The following is a 19,431-nucleotide window of genomic DNA, read 5'->3' on the forward strand; positions in this document are numbered from 1 at the left end:
TTTTATCTCCCTGATGAGAAATAAATAAATGTGTTAGATACAAACTGATCAGGAAAAAAAAAAAAAAAAAGGATTCTATAACGATGAGAAGTACATACAAGAGAACTGAGATTGCTTACTAGAATAAAGAATTCTTTCTTTTAAAAAAATATTTTTTCTTTTTTTTTTCTAAACTTTGTTACGGATGAATTTTTGTTTTGTTTCCACATTTCCACATTTGTACATGTCTCTCTATACTACATCTAAGCTCTACAGACTATACCACTTGGGGCATACAACCACAAAGAGCTGTGCATCATCTTAAATTGGAATCTCTTTTTTTTTTTTTTTTACTGGAACTTAAAATGAGAATTCTAGCCTGTTGTCTTTTTATTTTCTTGTGAAAAACAAAACAAAACAAAACAAAACCTGTCACTACTCCACAGATTCATCCATGTAGCCTTCCTGATATCTAACATTTTCACTTAAAACTAGATACAAACTGCCAGCAGGAATTAGATTTTGCTTCTTAAGAGAATTATTCTTTCCTTCATATCATAGCAAGGAAACAAATAGCCAGGAAATCTCCAAGATTGTACACTTAGGTCCACTTCTCTATGGTTATTTTCTCTTGATCTTTATGAAAATATCTTTCTTTTTCCTTTTTCTTTTTTCTTTTTTTCTTTTTTCTTTTTTCTTTTTTTTTCTTCTTTCTTTTTTCTTCTTTCTTTTTTCTTCTTTCTTTTTTCTTTTTTTTCTTTTTCCCTTTTTTTTCTTTTTTTTTCTTTTTCTTTTTTATTTTTCTTTCTTTTTTTTCCACTGTGAAAATATTGTCTTATGTCAGGTAGTTTGAACTGACTTTCCAAGGAAGCATGATTTCTGTATGAATGTAAAGGTGGACCAATTAACTTGGAAACAGTAGGGACCTAACTACAAGAAGTTGTTAGTTAACCTTGAAGATCAAAGGACAGCCTGGACAATTGTATCCAGCACTGTTTTATTACAACAGAAGCAAGACGTACCCAGGAGGAGTCATACTTTTTTTCACCCTTTACCTGCCACTTTCCCTCATGAAGTTAGCATTTGTTTAAATGATTAAAAACAATAAATTAGTGAAGCTGCTAGCTTTAAATTAAGCTCAATAAAAACAAAGACAACAACAACAATTAAGCATTTTTGCAGTTGTGCACTACATTGATTCAGTTGGAAGGAATTTAGATTTTGGCTGAATTTTTTATCCTAAGTAGAATCCTAATGAATCAAATATGATGATAAACTTTAAGGTATCTTTACAAGAACAAAAGATTTATTAATATATTTGCTAAGCTAGTGTTTTCCAGGTACATTACTTTGTTTTACAGTAATTTTAACTGATAAAATTTTATGTTTTATTGCCATCAAATCCAATTTGTTTTGATCTAATAATCTATAGATGTTTTGACAAAACACTATCCTGCTCTGAACCAGTTTGTAAACTGTTTACAAATGTTATCCCATGATGTGAAATTAAATACCATCACAACTATTTTCTGCACTGTATGACTCCTTAATCTTTTCTGCTATATAATGTCTACCTTCCTACTATTGAAAACTATCCTTGAATTCACTCAGCATATCCATTCAACTCTATCCCATAGTTTTCCTCTGTTTCTTGGCCTATGTTTCCATATATAGAATTTAGAGGACAGATAAAGGGAACGGCCATGTTTCAGTGAAATACTCCATTTTTCTTGGACTACTCTCCTGTACTTAATCCTTTACACATCATTTAATCTCTCTTCAAACAGTTATATCAAATCATTTTTTTTTTATATTTTCTCTGGAATTCCCTTCACAAACTATTCTGAAATAATCTACTGTTTATTTGTATATGACAAATATATAATATGTTGGCATCTCAGAATACATAGCATGTAACTGAGAAAACATTTGTGAAAATGCCAGAATGTCATACGTGTGAGTACTGCACCATATGTCAATGAACATTACTGGAGAAGGAAGCTATATTATTTTACTTAACATTGCAAGGCATTTTAAAGTATAAAAATACACAGAGAAAGTCTGAGTCTTAAATCACATTTATATACTGCTATTTCTGAGATACTTTATTCTTGTCCTTACTTGAATTCAATGTTTCTGGTATTTCTCCACTTCAGACTGCTTAACATTAGTTAAGGTATCAGGTTATATTTAAAAAGAATTACTTCGATTTTCTTTAAAAATGTACTCAGTTCATTTCTATGTTACCTTTTCCCTGCAGTCTCTCCTAGACATACCAATTTGTGGGGTACTTTTTAGATACAGACTCCATTGCAGGTCTTTGAGTTTCCTGAAAAAAAAAAAAAAAGGCAAAAAAATTTAAGAGATTCCTTGACTTTGAATTCATCCTACTTCAGACAACATAAGTAGTGTCATAGTCAGCAGAGCCTCATTAGTCCCTGATATCACAATAGCTGAGGTTTCAGTCAACTGACAGTCTTCAGTTTGAGAAAGATCTATTATACACTGTAAGTAACTGCCAGTGATACAGGCTGGTCTCGTTGTGAATTGAAGGGTTAAAGAATGCAACATTTGTACTGCAGGCTGTTGTAGTTTCAAGAGATGTCCTCCTGCAATTACTTGTTTTATAGAACACTGTAAATTTGAAGAATTAGTTGGTACTGCAAAGAATAAGGGTCTGAGGGGAAAAAAAAAAGTTAGCACTGTGCGATTAGATGATATGGTAATAAGCCTGCACCCTGGAGTTCTCCTTTCAGAGACAGTGTGGGACCTATGGGAACCTTGCTCTGTAAAGGTTTATTGAGAATTGGTGCCTCTTCTTCATAGCCAGAGCTATGAAAGATAATTGCAGAGAGCCAATCATACCCAATAGTCTAGCCATTGTATACACCTGATGCTTCTTTGGAAAGAAGTTGGACAGGTGTCTAGTAATAGACTCAGAACTTACAGGGCCTTCACATGTCATATCATGTGGAGACCCCCTGCTGTTTGAGACCATAAGTAACACAAAGGTATTTGCCTTCTCAATCCATTTTCTTTGCTGTAAAAGAGAGATTCCTGCAGTGCTCATAGGGATAGGAGAAATGTAAAGATAGCATAGATGCAAGGTATTCTTTTTCTATGAATACTTTTCTTATTACTTTTTCTATTAATATTGTATAGCAGCAAATAATATGTATTTCTTTAATATAAGGCATGTAGCTCTGCAAGTATGGTAAAGGAAAATTATTTGTGGACTTTGTTTTCTGTCTGTCTATAACATGCTATCTATTGTAAACAGGGGAAGTAAAAGTATATATGTTTGTTTGTTTGTTTGTTTTGGGGGGATGACATCCTTACCTGATTTCTGCAATATATAATGACTTTCCAGTTTTTAAATGTCAAGATCAAAACAAAGAAAATAAATTCAACAAAGAAATTCAACTGTGGGCTTTTTTATTTTTTAACTTTCTTCTCAATAATAATAAAAATAATTCAGTTCTTTCAAGAGACAGCAAAATAACAGAAAGCTAAGAAACAAGATCCTCGGAATCATTTTCTGTCCTTTATTAATTATCTTTCTCTAAATAGCATACTGTACAAGTACAAGGTGAATCTAGCTATGTCATATGTAAAATGATAATATTCAAACATTGGGAAGTAGTTAATATTAGCAAATCCAAATATAAAATCTTTCAAGAATGTTTCATCTTCATACGTTGACCACAATACTTAGCCAAGAACTTCTCTTCTTGATCTACTTAAAATGTATTTGGAGAAACAGCAACCTCATTAAAATCAGGTCCTTTCTATTGAGTGTCATAGGTTCTCAAGTGAAGCAGAACCACTGCATATCGTCATGAAAAGGTCAATGTTGATTCAAATTCTGTTTCTTTGATCTAAACTCATCTCAAGATCAATTTCAATTACAAAGGAAAAAAAAAATTTAAGGTTATTTTTATTGTTTAATTGTTTACATATTTAATCTTGTTTATTATTAAGTGTGAGTACTGTTTATTAAATTTGCTATTTTTTCTGCTTGGCCTACTGCACAGAAAACCAATGATGCAAGAAAAGCCATATAAATAACAAAACCAACACAGGATCATAAAATTTGCCAAATCAGATGTTATTAATTGCCTCTTCTATCTAAAAAGAAAGAAAGAAACAAACAAACACCCCGATATCCTTTAGTCTTCATTATTATTTTTCCTTACAAGAGCAAGAAGCATATATGATGTACTTTGACCACTTCTACTCTATGCATTAATAAAGTATTTAAATTTAATGTGTCCCTCTGAATGACAACTTGCTTCTCCTAGTTACTACTTAGTAACCAAGTAACTAGTTAGTTAGTAACTAAGTAACTAGTTACTAGTTATTAACTCATTACTAAGTAACTAGATACTTAGTTACTTTCTCTGAAATTAAACAATTAATAAGCCAGGAGTTATATGAGCTATAAATTATTCATTCAAATAAACATTAGTCAATTTTAAAGAGATATAGTTTGTTTGTTTGTTTGTTTTAAAAAAAAGAATAGAGACGACTGTATCCTTTTAATATGAAGGTAGTCAAAGTCTCTTTAAACACATGCAATTTGCATAAAGGAAATGCAAGCGAAGCTATATTATAGTTATTTATGTTAAAATAAATGTGTGTTTTATGTTAAAATAAATGTGTGTTTCAAACAAAATAATGAATCCATGATAATTTACTGATAATCAGAGGGAAATAAAAATATTACAGTTCTGTACTCTGTATGTGAAAAGTATATTAAAATTCTCCAACAATGCTAGTCTTACCAATATTTAAGAATCCTCTCTTGGACTCATACAAAAGTTACAATACAGCCTTAAACTTTCCCAAGTTCTTTGGAAAATATTCAGTGTTCTCACGGGCATGTCAAATAATTTTCCTGACACTTAGAAGAAAGCAAGACAATGGGCATAGTCAAATTTTAGTTTAGCCATGACATACATAGAGATATATGAGAAGCACAGATCAGTTCTTATTTCTTGATTTAAGTTAGATTTATTCCAGATGTGGGCATTTGTAGCCAGAAGGAGACCAGAATTCTTCTCCTGTAAAAATTGTTCTTTGTGAATAATGTGTGCAATCATTTATTGGAACTGTGGAAAAGCTGCATATCTTTTATTTATTTATTTTCCTGGATGATACCAGGATACAGATGTAACAATAAGGTCAAAACAGGCAGGAACAGGCACCCTCTCTTTAGCAATGCAAGAAAACCCATGCCCTTATTATAGATACAATCTGTCACAGATTCTTCATCATTCTTTAATTTTGTATCTCATTCTCCATATTTGTTATTTGTGCCGATTTGAAGCTCTTAAATATAAGACTGTCTCCTACATAATGCTGGTACAGCACATATTCTCCAGTGTTCAGGGACTGTCAAAAAAAAAAATGTATGTTGTTCTCTAACAAAAAGAAATAATTTTTTAAAGGATCAAATCTTATCATGAGAATACCTGTTCTGTGCTACAAAATTTTTACTGAAATGTAGCTTCCAGTTTTCCACATAGAGGGATACTTATTTTAACAGCATTCTAGTATTAACTTCTGACAAAGGCAGTACTTTATTTTGAAGTTTTTCACGATGTCCCAAGGAACTCCAAAGTAAACTCCTGTTTTTATTTGTAAACTCACCTATTCCTTATTTTCTAAGATTCTACACAAAGCTACCTAATCCTACTCAGAAAAAAAAATGAATGAGAAAATTGTAAATTCATATTCGTCTTCGTGCAGAATAGCTGCAGTAAAGCTACAATCTATAGAAAGCCTACTAAAGATGACATGCCAACTCATGAAAGTTTGTTTCATTAATCATTCTTTTTCAGGTCTACAACTTCCCATGTTTCTATTACTTTGTAGATTGATTTAACGGATCTTAACTGCTTGAAAGTGAGGTAGTAACAAAACAAACAAACAACAAAAAAAAAACACGAAATTTTCAAGTGAAGACTAAATTCCATTCTGGGAGCATTTCATTAAAACTTCAAGAATTCCAGAAATTGATACTTGCTGTAGGGATTTTCATAGACATAGTAGGAAGGGAATGGTACCTCTCTACAGGGAGCACGGAAAATGATGCTGTAAAGTTTCTGTTTCCCAGCATACAATCTTCACAATTACCTATTAATTATATTATGAAATTATATTTTTATATATATTTCTTGGTTGTTGTATCAACCCAAAACTGCTCTAAAAAGTTGTTAAGGACAGTTATCTAGCAAATCTAGAAGAAAATATTTCTTGTTTACAAAATAAAAATCAAAAAGAAGAATAGGAAATGGACTGAGAGGAAAAAAAAAAAAAGAAAAACAACCAAAAAAAATGTAACAGGGTATACAGCAGGAGGCATGATTTTTCTTCATGTTGGAGGTGCACAGCTGGGAGACATGCTATGGGTTCCTGTCCCCAGGATTATTCATTCATTTTCATTAAAACGCCCTTGGACAGTTTAGCTATTTTGATTCATTGCATCATTTTTAATAAAAATTAAAAAAAAAAAAAAAGGAAGGGAAGGGAAGGGAAGGGAAGGGAAGGGAAGGGAAGGGAAGGGAAGGGAAGGGAAGGGAAGGGAAGGGAAGGGAAGGGAAGGGAAGGGAAGGGAAGGGAAGGGAAGGGAAGGGAAGGGAAGGGAAGGGAAGGGAAGGGAAGGGAAGGGAAGGGAAGGGAAGGGAAGGGAAGGGAAGGGAAGGGAAGGGAAGGGAAGGGAAGGGAAGGGAAGGGAAGGGAAGGGAAGGGAAGGGAAGGGAAGGGAAGGGAAGGGAAGGGAAGGGAAGGGAAGGGAAGGGAAGGGAAGGGAAGGGAAGGGAAGGGAAGGGAAGCTTGTAATAAAGCTTGTAATAAATATTCTTGGAATTTATAGAAAAATCCACATTTTCTCTAGTATGGGAATTATTAATTCAAATTACACCATCCAACTATAACATAATAAAATTATTGATATTAAATAACAAAATCATGTTCAGATCAACTAAATATATGGAACAGAAGTAGCCAAAATCAATATAAGTCGTTTCAGTAAGCTTCAGCCAAACCAAATTTTTACTATTTCTTGAGGCTTGTTTTTACTCTTTCTTGTCTTAACAAAAAATCTGAAACAATTCTAGATGGTAATTAAAGATGAATATGCCAACACTCACATCTGTCAAAACTGTATCAACCTCAACCGCAAAGTAAAGGATTTTTCCATACTGCAGTACTGTTGATGTAGCAGCATGAAAAGATTTCACTGTATTTCCACATGAGGAAAAATTTTAGATAGAAAAATTATCAGTAATGGCATTTGTTGTGTTCCTGCTTTATCACTATGCACAAATAAAATCTCTTAGAGACAGCTTTATTTTTACACCCACCACTAATCAGAAGAGCAAAAATTTCTCAAAACTAAAAGGTCTTGTCAATCAAGAAAAGTATTAAGACAGCATCTCGCTCACACGTTTCATAGTCAAAAATTCAAGAGTAAATTAATATCTAGAAATAAGCATAGAGATATCTAGAAATCAGCCCAGCATAAAGTATATTATAAAGAATATAATAGGAAAAATAAAAATAAAAATGAGCAAGACAGGAAAGATATGAATAGGTGAATTAAACTATAGGTAAGCAATATTTCCCTAATTCATGTTTCCTTTTCTGTTTGCAGCTTGCTCATCAGAATTCCTTACATATAAAAGAACCACATATGAATGGGTATGTATATGAAGATGCACTGCAAAGTAGAGTGGAATTAATTTCCAAAGGAAGCTGTGTATATTTATTTAGTAAATTGAAAATTTACTAAAATTGAAATTTGAAAAAATTTGAAAATTTTGTAAATTGAAAACTAAATTAAAAATTTAGTTACTGTCTTTCTTAGTGCTCTTGATGTAAGATTCCATTTCAAGGTTTTGTTGTTGTTGTTGTTGTTGTTGTTGTTGTTTTTCCAGAATTTCAGGAAGACTTAGAACAATCTGTATAAACCCAGAAAGAAATCTTAGAGTACAAGGCCTCAAGTATTATGTTGATTTATAACTGTGAAGTGATAATACAAAAAAAAAAAAGGTATATTTTATGAAAATGTTTATATAATTCCTATCTAAAAAGATGGAAGTGGCTTACAGTCAGAGCATTGTCTAGCATGGATCTTCGCTATGAGAGAAAATAGATATATGATAGAAATTTGAATAAATGACTACAAGACACTAACTTTTATGCAGTGAAAAGGAAGGGAACCTAATGAAAGGAATAATAATAATAATAAAATACTTTAACAAGAACCTGTTTAGAAAGTATGGTGCATATGGTTTACTTATGAATTTAAAATTGCAGCATACTAGATTAAGACAAAAACAAGTAACAGTAATAGTGTTGGCTAGAAATCATTGTTTTGTAGGGAAAGTGATTTCAAAAGATAACTACAATTATGAGATGTAGAATTTGATACAGGAAACATGCAATGGAAAACTCACCTACCTGCAGGAAGGAATAATGAGGAGTCAAACGCATCCAAATTAGAGATCAAGAATAGCCTCATTGTAGTAGAATTTTTTTTGGTAAATCCTGAAAGAGGAAAACTAACCATAGTCTTCATTGCATTTTGTTAATTTATCTTTTCAATCCTGTAAAGTCTTGGCAGATTTTCTATCTGGTTTCATACTAGAAAGTAGGATGGCACCAGATTAGTTATATGCTGAAAGTGCAGATGGCAGAACTGAAGCTCAGCTGTTACTGTTCAAATGAAAGAAAAGAAGATCTAAGGAAGTAAGTGGACAAGACCTCATAATGGCCTTGATTGATGTGCCTTTTTGCAACATTGTAAGTAGATTTTTACTGCTTTTCTTCTATGAAGATTTCTTTGAAGGACGGGGGTAAGCCAGGAATAGAGGATTTTCACTTACAACTATAATTAAATTAAACCTAATCAAAACATTTTATTATTTTGTGCTGAAGGCCAATATATTTAGCATCTTCTTCCATGCATAATAAATTACATTAGCTCTAGGCATTTTCAGAATGTTGATTTGTTAAAGATGTTCATATATATATTCAATGGCATTTTTCATATTATCGAGGTAAATATAACCAGTTGAGTCTTTTTGTTTTTGAAAGGAAATAAAGTATTAAGTTAATTTGGTTTATTTTAAAGATAAAAATTATAAACCTATCCACCGATATGTCTTTTACACTTGAGACTTTGCTAAGGTCATTCCTACATTAACAACCACATAGTCTTTTGCTGCAATTGTAACATAAGAGGCTCAACATCAGTATTCTAAAAAAAATTCAAGGGCATTACAAGTTTACCATGCAACTTGGACCTCCTACATGTTCATCATTTAGATCCAAGAATTACTTAAGAACTATTGAAAATCTTATTTTTGGCCTTCCATCCCAAGTTTTATATCATGTCTGTTGTTACCACCAACTTTTTCAGGTCTTAAGAGCTACAAAGATGGTGAAGGGCCTAGAGGGGAAGACATACGAGGAGCTGCTGAGGTCACTTGGTTTGTTCAGCATAGAAAAGAGGAGGCTGAGGGGAGACCTCATCACAGTCTACAGCTTCCTCACGATGGGGAGTGCAGGGGCAGGTGCCAATCTCTTTGGTGACCAGTGATAGGATCCAAGGGAATGGTGTCAAGATGCAATGGGGGAGGTTCAGTTTGGACATCAGGAAGAGGTTCTTCACCAAGAAGGTGGTTGCACACTGGAACAGGCTCCCCAGGGGTGTAGCATGGCACCAAACCTGTCAGAGTTTAAGAAGTGTTTGGACTATGCTCTCAGTCATATGGTCTGAATTTTGGGGTAGACCTGTGTGGAGCCAGGATTTGGACTCGATGATCTTGTGTGTCTCTTCCAACTCAGGATATTCTATGATTATATGATTTTATGACTTTTAAAAATTAAGCTTGTTGATTTCAAAATTTTCAGAGGCCACTAAGATTTTAATGTATGTGATCTATGGTAATGTTTGGTAATGTGATCTATGATAACGTAACACTATATATTGGGTTGTAACTCAGCTTAAATTGAGTATATCACTATTTTTGCATTTAGAATCTATAGATCTGGTACGGTATTACTTGACAACTTCTTAAACCAACCTGCAACCCCAACCCTTTAGAAATAGGGGACATATCAGAAATGTAAAAAAAATAAAAATAAAAAAATTGCTAAATCAGCATGTAGCAACATGATTATAAGAAGGATTTCTAATCAGCTTCTGGTTTATGTTATATTAACATCTGAAAAAGCTATTTAAACATTAAAATTAATACATCATAAAACAATAGAAATACTTCATATAAAATAGTTTTATTTGAATCACAACTACTCACAATAGCTATGAATATCCCCATTCAAATTGCTACCATGAATATTGTATAAAATGAGAATAAACTAAAAGTAAAATTAGAATACTCCTTTATAAATTACTATATGTCAAGCTAACAAATGGTAGACTTGTCATATTGAACAACTAAATGTCTAAATGATCATTCAGCACTCATAGTGTAGGGAAAAAACACTAGCTTTGTTGGCTATAAAGCAGTTGCTCGATTTTTCATACTGTCATTCTGCTCTATTAGCAAAGCCTAACACAATTAGGTATGAATATGCAGTAATAACATGCAAATTGTTCCCTCTCAATTGCCCCAAGGCAGCAGTCTCAGCCTTTCAAAGCTTGATTTCTTCTACATCATTACAGGCTTGGCATAATTCATCAGAATAAAAAAATACCTCAGCCTTATTGCATGTGGCCAGCTAGTAAAATCATCAGTAGTTGTTAACCATTCTCCCTCAATAGGTTTGTTAGCAACGCTGTCCCCAGCTCCCTGCCACTCCTGCACTTGTACATGTTTCCCTTGGGTAATGTTAGACACTACATTTGAGCCTGCCAGAACAATTAACCCTACTGTTAATTAGAATGAAATGTCAGGCGCACAGATGGTACAAGCTGGCACCCTGCCATCCCGCCAACTGCTGCTGAAAGCAGCTACCCCACTGCTGACAGCTGTTCAGCTATGTCCCAAACCAGCAGATGTCAAAACTTTCCAGCTGAGGAAAGCTAAAAAAGCAATGATGGGGGTTTCTAGTCCCAGCAGTAATGATGACTGTTTCACTGTTATTGTATCTATTACCTGTTGTCATACTGTACCCATCAAGTGGAGTCATCAAGCAGCAAGATACAAATTAAAAATACCAAAAGTCAATAATTGTAAAAGTGTTTTCAAGCTAAATCTGTAAAACTGTCTCTCTGTATATACATAGAAGAATGGAAGAATGAGAAAGAAGCATATCTATATGATGATACATTATATCATATTTTTATTTTATATTATTATATTATTTTATATTTTATATTACATTTTTTATCATTTTGAGGTATGAAGCAATGAAGACAAAGTTTCAGAAATCCAACTGTACCCAAATTCTCTCATTGTCTAAGCAACAAATAATTTGAATTTAACCCTAAATATGTGAAGGAAAGATCACAGAACATCTTCTGGAGTGAATCAGGATTCTAATTCTGGCAGCTATGCTTTGGTTACTTAAATTCCTCTTTGATTTTAGAAAATCTGCTTTGGATTTCAATTTTTGAAAATTTCAAAAAAATATAATGGAAGATACCGTTTCTGCAATGTGAGAAATTCTCCCTTATGTTCATAGTTGCATAAAGATGGAATGAGTACTTTCTTCAGGATTTCTTTACAAATATTATATCACGTAGCTTTTGGCAATAATAATAAAAATTAAAAAATCCATTTTTTAAAGAAATATTTAAAAAAATAATATAGTTTCTTATATAATTATTTATTCTAACCAACTGTTCAAAAATTAAATGATTTTTACCAAATTAAAAAAATACAAAAGAAAATGCTATTATTAACATAATTAGAATATATTTGTTCTACGATTTAACAAGATTACACTAATATCTGCAAAAAATAAGATCCATGAATTATAGATTTTGAGCAAATGACTTCAGTTGCCTTAGAAGTTTTGGGGAAAGAAGCTCTTGAAAAGAATTTCTGTAAAGTTAGAATTAAGGAAAAAATAGATGTAAAATATATAAATAACAAAAATCAGTTAATTTGACTTTTTTTTTTCTCTGAATACATATTTCATATATTCCTATAGATATCCACTTTCAAATTCATTGTTTCTGACTCTGTCTTGTCAGTCTATAAGACGAGTATCTGTCCATACTTATTACATTTATATTTAGCATAGGCTTTTAGTGTTAAATAAATGCCTTTGATTTAGGTTTGTTTGGATTCATATATAGCTTCAGTTTATGTGGTGCTAGTAAGAAAGTAATCACTTGCATATTTTAATATTAGTTTGGTTGTGGTTTAGATTTTTTTATTTTTTTTTCTACAGTTAGGTTGTTATATACAAACTTCAGGAGAAAGACATAATATTAAGAAATAAATGTAACACATACTTAGTTCATCAGATTGCTAATGGTTCATTGAACTTATTCTGCAGTCAGAAGCTTCATGTAAATATCATGTACACTAAAAAGGGGAAAACCAATATGTGCTAACAGAGGATCTGAGGCACTTGTTGCAGAAGGCAGTCTTTGATACTTATACTAAAATCTTGCCAGATATGGCAGCTCTAGCTTTAGAAACAACTAATAACTGTCATGGATAAACTACCCCACAGTAATTCATAAGACACTTCAGACACAGCTGTCTTCAATGACCGTAGTAAAATTTAAATCTGAGGGTAGGTATCAGCCCAAAGTACTTCAATCTTTCTAAAGAACGTAACTGATAGAAGACTCTTGTTTCACTTCCCTTTTTCATGTCAGGAAGCTTTTCTAAGATATTGCCTGTCCTTGATATGGTATGGAGATGCTTGTTGGAGGCCTCGTGTTATTTTGGAAAGCATACCTTTCAAGAGTGTAGGAAGAGAATTTAGGACTAAGTTGTTTCTGCTTTGTCTGGACATGAGAAGAATTTAGTAGGAGACCTTGTTGATATGGTGTATGTTTGCAGGGAGCTGTCACTAGTCATGAAAGCCCATTTGTTATTTGTTGAGCTACCATTCACCTGGATGTACAGGTGGCATTGTACCGCCACATATCTTCATATATTACTTCTGATGCAGACAACACGCCTGCTAGACAGAAAAGTAGCCAGGCACACTGAAAAAAAAAAAAAAAAGATAATAAATAAATAAATAAATCCAGAATTAAAAGATTGGCAGCTTCCCCACACACTTTCCAGTAAAGTTTCAGTGGCTCTCACACAGCCTCAGTGCTGGCACCCTCCCTGTTACTGGGCTGTCTGCAAGCCTGGACTCTCTGCGGGACTGCAATTCCACCATGACCCCGCAGCAGTGCTGGAAGTCTGAGGTCCCAAGCTGTACTGTCTGGTCAAGTGGTATTCAGTACCATGCATAGTGCACAGCCTGTGGCAACAGTCAACCTGCTGCAATGGTCACCTAATTGTCAAGTACTACACAAAGTACAATCGTAACACCATGTCACAGGCATCATGTACATGATGAATTTTCTATATCCTATGGCCAGGACACACTAGAATCCCCTACCAATTTATGATATAAGCTGGGCAAAGACCTAGTTACTGTATCAAAAGGTCCTACCCAAAATTCAGGGTCTATCAGCAAGTATCAGGCCTTCAGTTATGGTTCCTCTGACACAATGACTCTTTGACCTGTTTGACAATTGTTTGGCAACACAGGAACACTTGCTAAGACTCTCCCAAGTCACCATCTTCTCAGAGCTGAGACAAAATACAAGAAGCATTTGTACTTGATAGCTTTGGTTTCCCTGACTCTATGAAGCTGGAAAATTTGACTGGACAACATATCTCTTTGCTCCCCAATGGAAAAAGTAAATTAACAAATGAACAAAAAAACATTCAGTGGATCCTTCAAACACATTCATTTTCCTTTTTTTTTTTTTTATCTCCCAATTCGACCTAAATGGTGGTAACTCATTCAGTCAGCTCCCAGATGAGCCAGGACTAGTAAGATTTCCCACTTTTCCACTTTAATCAATAATTTCCCAACTAACTTCTCCAGCCAAGGAGCAGCACTGACTTATTTTGATAGAGCTCTTACCCATTTTTCCCATATTTTTATGTTGAACATTTTAACTACTCCTCTCTCCAATAAGGAAGGTTTTATGCAAGGGCAAAATATACCATATATATGAAATAAAAAAGAACACTGAAATTATTATAACTAGATAAACATCCTCACAGGAGTTTCAAGATTTAAGTCAGGGAATTATTATTTCACAGATAGCGAGAAATATTGCTAAAAGAAAGAAGGAATTAAAGTAACACTGGTCTAAGAAAGATTCTCAGAAACATTCCTTCTTTTTATCACAGATTAAAAGTAATATCAAAGAAAATAATATCAAAGACAGTAACCTCTTTTCTACAGAATTACTTTAAGAAAATTTCAAAGTTCAGAATTACGCATCACTCTTTGCAACAGCAAGAGTAATGCCTCAGTACCACACATACTTGGCTAACAGCCTAGTGAAATTGAAGTCAAGGGTTAAAGGGTTAAATTTCTGATGTGTCTGTTGGGCCAAGATTCGAGTAAACTGTACATAAGATTATTATTATTATTGTTTATTCTCTGTTTCTCTCAAAAAAAAAAAAAGGAAAGGTATGGTGGAGCTCTTATCAAACTAATGAAGAGATGCTCCATTTTAAACAAGTTTCTTTCTCAACTTTGGTAAATGAAAGACAAAAAATTGATTTGAAAACCTTCACAGAAATGTCTCCCCCACCCCACTTGCTGCTAACAAAGGTACTTGAACTTGTGCCATCTCACAAACAACTGTCAGATGTTTCAAACCCACACAGTTCCTCAGGGCATTCAGTACATTTATACGAATCAAGGACATTGGGTATGTGCTTTGGATCAGAGGGTTGATAATATGCATACTGAATGTATCTCAGACATAAAGGATCTCATTTATGTTCTCAGGGTATACTGCTTCAGGCACAAAACAAAGTATTTTCTCTGGGATTCAAGCTGCACATGCCTCCCTAAGCACAGCCTGTTTTTGCAATGTGTGCTCACTGTATCTGAGACAGTGTAAATAGTCCCTACCATGTTTTTGATTAATACATGCACTACATGCCATATGTAGATTACTACAAAAAATATAGATAATAACAAATAAAAATTAAAAAATAAAGCTTTTGTTCAGAGCTCATTCAAAGATTGAACTTTTAAATACTGTAGGCAATGTCTATTAGTTAAGCACTTCCTATTAGTAATTACTAATTTTACTGAATGTGACAATTAGTAATTATGTTCACTAAACACTTAAAGAATTCCTTACAAGCTTTAAGTGTCTCAAATAAACCACCAACAGCCATTTTAACAAATGTTAATCTCACTGTACACTACATGAGCACATATTCTGAACATGAGATCTGTAAGCTGAAGGAAAAATGAAATTTCAGTGGTTACCATCAATTTAAGTCTATATTAATGCTGTAGATTTTCTTCAAGTACTTGCTTAAATTAGAGTTGACACTTATTTCGAATCATGCATTTCTGAAATCCTTATTAATAAGTCACCACTATTTTAAAATATTCATCACCAAAATTAGGTCAGGTGATTAAGGGATTATTCCTACAAAGCTTGAAATTTAGAGTGTCTGAACACCCACATTTTCAGTGACTTAAGTGGAACTTCCTCGAAAGCTACATGATCTCGTGGATTAAGTTTAGGCCTGGGAGCCATAAAGTTCTAAGCTCTGTTTCCTCTTATTTACTTACATTACATTATACTAACAATTTTTTGTACTTGACGTTAGTACTATTTAGTCTGAAATCAGGTTTATATTTATTCTGCTTGACTGATTAGGACACTGGCAAATTTGTGATGTTAAATGATATCCTGAAGGTGTGAGAAACAACATACCAAATTCACCTCTGGCATTCTGTATTCTCATCAGTACCAAACTGTGCATGTAAGGGTGTGGTGGGAAGGTGGGAGAAAAGAATGGGGACCCCTCTAATTCAGAATCTCTGTGTATGTCCCACCAAAATCAAACAAAAAAAGAAAGAAAACATCATTTGAGCATTCTTAGTGACAAAATAAGCATACATTTAGTAGAAAATTAGTGGTGGAAGACTGGCAAAATAAAGTGCTGATCTGTCCAAGGCTTACAAATAATAGATATATTTCATGTTGAAAATATCATGTACTTCATAAGGAACCTATGAACTATCTAGGCAGACCTTTTAAAAATATGGATGTTCCAAAAATATATTAATTTACATTTCAAACTTTGACATAAGATTTTCTTTTCCTCTGAGCAGTATTTTTATTGAAGATAAGAATGTGGCATATTTCTCCCCATCACCTCACACTATTTCTAATCTCTTCTTGGAGCCAGAAGGATTTCCACTAATCTTTTGCTGCTTATACTAACAAGATCCTGAATTCTACAATAATATTCCCCTTCCTTTTGCAGTAGCCAGTTTCTTCTTCTCCAAAAGGTCATTACTGAGTTACAGGATGTGTTCCTGTCCCTCTTAGGGTTTATACATAATTCCTCATAAACATAAAACTGAATGGATACCGTGGTTGAATGACATATTTCAATAACAGGATATTATTAAATTGAGAATTGCTACCTATTTGATATATTCACGGATTAAATAAATATGCTGTACAAAACATAACATTTACAAAATACTCTAACAGACATAAATATATATACACACAGAGAGCAACAAATTGTATGTACATACAGACAAATACATAGCACGTTATATCTATAAATATAGATTAATGCACTTTACAATATTTAAACTGAAAAATTTCTGACAAATGATCTAATCTACCAGGAAGGTTTAAAGGTTCCACATAACTACACATGTAAGTATGCCCTTACTGCTGACCTTACAATGCACTTAGTATCTTGTACTTCACTAATGCTGTTTCTACCACTACAAGCAATTTATTCTACCTCACGTTCATCAAGTGCTCATAAATCAGCATTAGGCCACTTTTTTACTGAGTTGCTGATTTTTAGCCAGCAGACAGCAGCAGCAGTTGGATTCAAAGTCTAATATTGGCACACATATTGATTTTAATTAGTCTAATTAGTTCATTACACTAAAAATCAAACAGACCATTTATTACATTCCCAACTAATGACATATGATCAAGGATTTAATATGATAATGAGCAAGATCAATTATCACTCATAAAGGAAGTCATTAACAAGTGTAAACACTGCCAAACTGAATACCATTACAAATTATGAAGTCATAGCTAGGTCATTTGCATAAGCATACTAATTTTATTTCATGATATTCCTTCCATTTAATACTCTGACTACCTTTCATAAAGCTCCTTTTTTTTTTTTTATGAGATTTGATTCATTGCTGTAAACTCAATTCTTACTGTCAGTAATACAATTGTTCACTACATAGTCCTTAAACTCTATGCTATTAATTCAAGGTTCAAGCACACCAGACAATGTCTATGGACTCTCTCAGAAAATATTATGGAATATTACAAGAAGGAAATGAGGTTTCCAGCTGTATCAAAGCAGATCCAGGACTATTTTTCTACTGGGGAAAATTCAAGAACTACCTTCTTTGTGGTCTGGAATACTTCAGACACAAAATTAAGCCTATGATTGAAGACTGCCCTGCCCCTGTTGTTTAGCGGTATAAAAAGAAGGAAGCAACATCCACCAGGGCATTTTCACCTTACTGTAGAAACTGCAGAATTATTTTTTTTTAAATAAAATATACAACTTGAGGTCTAAGTAGTTAAATATTCTGTACTCTTTAAAGTCTCAGTACTTAATTCTATTTGAATTTCTGCAAAGTCCTTGTCACAATCATTATCTATTCAGTATCTTACAGTAACATCCAAGATGTCAATCAAAATCATAGCGATTATACTTTCTATTATAGGAGAGTTATATCTACATGTGCACAACAATCAAGAATGTAAGGTATAATACATCAAATTGCAAAAATTACTTTTCTCCCATTTTAGTTTACAAAGGTTACTTTGGAATACTTTTATTATGCACATCCCTATACCAGATTTTATTCATTTGCTGTATTTTTATAAGAAAATGGAAGAAGTCTCCATTTCGTTGAAGATTTTTAAAGATTTCTAGGTGCAGAAGCTATAATTCCTACCTATAGCCCAGTCACTCGATGTTTAAATTCTATGTATAGAGGGAAAATTGAATTTGCTAATACTCAGATTAGAATTTCACAAAAGAAGAAAAAGCTTTTTAATATAAAACTAAATTTTTAATTCAAAAAATACCTTGCTTATTGTGAGGATATTATTCTAGAAGCAGCACATTATTAATAGATTTAACAGCATTCAATCTATATCAAGGTGATAAGCAACTCTAGATATGTTTGTATGCTCATCAATAACAGAAAGCTACACCTTCAGATTCTTTGACTAACTTTCTTACAAGGCCTCAGTCTTGGATAGCGTCATCAAAAAATATCCTGCACTTTGCAGGAATAAACTCAATGTCATCAAATTCTAGTTTTTCCATAACACATTCTAATATATAGGTGCTTGTTCCTTCTATTAAATTTCAAAGTAAATAAATACTCAATAAAAATTCTTAAATTTAGTGCATCCCTGTACCAAATAATTCAGGAAATGTGCAAAACATGAAAAAAACTAGCTACGTAACTTTGCAATCATAAAGATCGGAACAGCTCTTTAAGGCACTGCAGAGCCAAAGCTGCCACGTCCACTATCCATCTCCATTTAGTTTGAGATTGGTAGAAGTTAACTGATATATAGCTGGGTCATTAGCTGTTTCATGACTTCAGGTTTTATGTGCTTACATGCATTAGAACTTATAATTTTGTATATATTTGTGCTTAGTACTTAATTGGATATATTCTGGATTCTGCTATTTAAGTAACCAGGTCACAGATTTTATTCAATACATACTTTTTTAATGTCATTTTTATTCCACTACGTGACCACTGTTTTTCACTTCTTCTTTTTTTTTTCCCCACTTTTTTTTTCCTTTCTTCTCACTTCTATTCATTTGATCATCCCTTCCACTTCTTTACTCTGATCCATGCCATTTTTTCTCTCTCTCTTTCCCTAACTTACACATCTCTGTGCCTTAGCCACCAAATCCGCTTGTGCTGGCTTTAAATACAAATGGAAAATTGTATTGAATTTAAGTATATGTTTATATGTACACCAGAACACTATTTAGATGTCACCATAAACACTGAATTAATTATTGGCTACTATTCTATACGGTATTTACAGGAAAGATTTAGAATAAAGATTCATAACCCTTTTTTCATTAATAAATAAATAAATAGACAAATAAATAAAAGCTATCAGCTATCACTTACCACCATAGGAGGGGAAGCTCTGTCCCATGGTCTCAATGACAGATGTACAGTCTATTTCTCTCTGACCTAGAGAACGAA

The 19,431-nt window shown here is 33.1% G+C and overlaps 1 long non-coding RNA gene across 1 annotated transcript; it reads right to left on the minus strand.

Moving 5' to 3' along the window:
- Positions 1 to 2,069: 2,069 nt before the first annotated feature.
- LOC310893910 lies at positions 2,070 to 19,413 on the minus strand. The gene is made up of 2 exons (XR_014579407.1): positions 19,354 to 19,413; positions 2,070 to 2,308 (listed from the first exon to the last, which is right to left on the minus strand). It is a non-coding gene; the product is annotated as an uncharacterized lncRNA (long non-coding RNA).
- Positions 19,414 to 19,431: the final 18 nt, after the last annotated feature.

The sequence above is a fragment of the Anser anser genome, assembly GCF_964211835.1.
Source record: "Anser anser genome assembly, chromosome: 2".
In the NCBI taxonomy this organism is placed as follows: Eukaryota; Metazoa; Chordata; class Aves; order Anseriformes; family Anatidae; genus Anser; species Anser anser.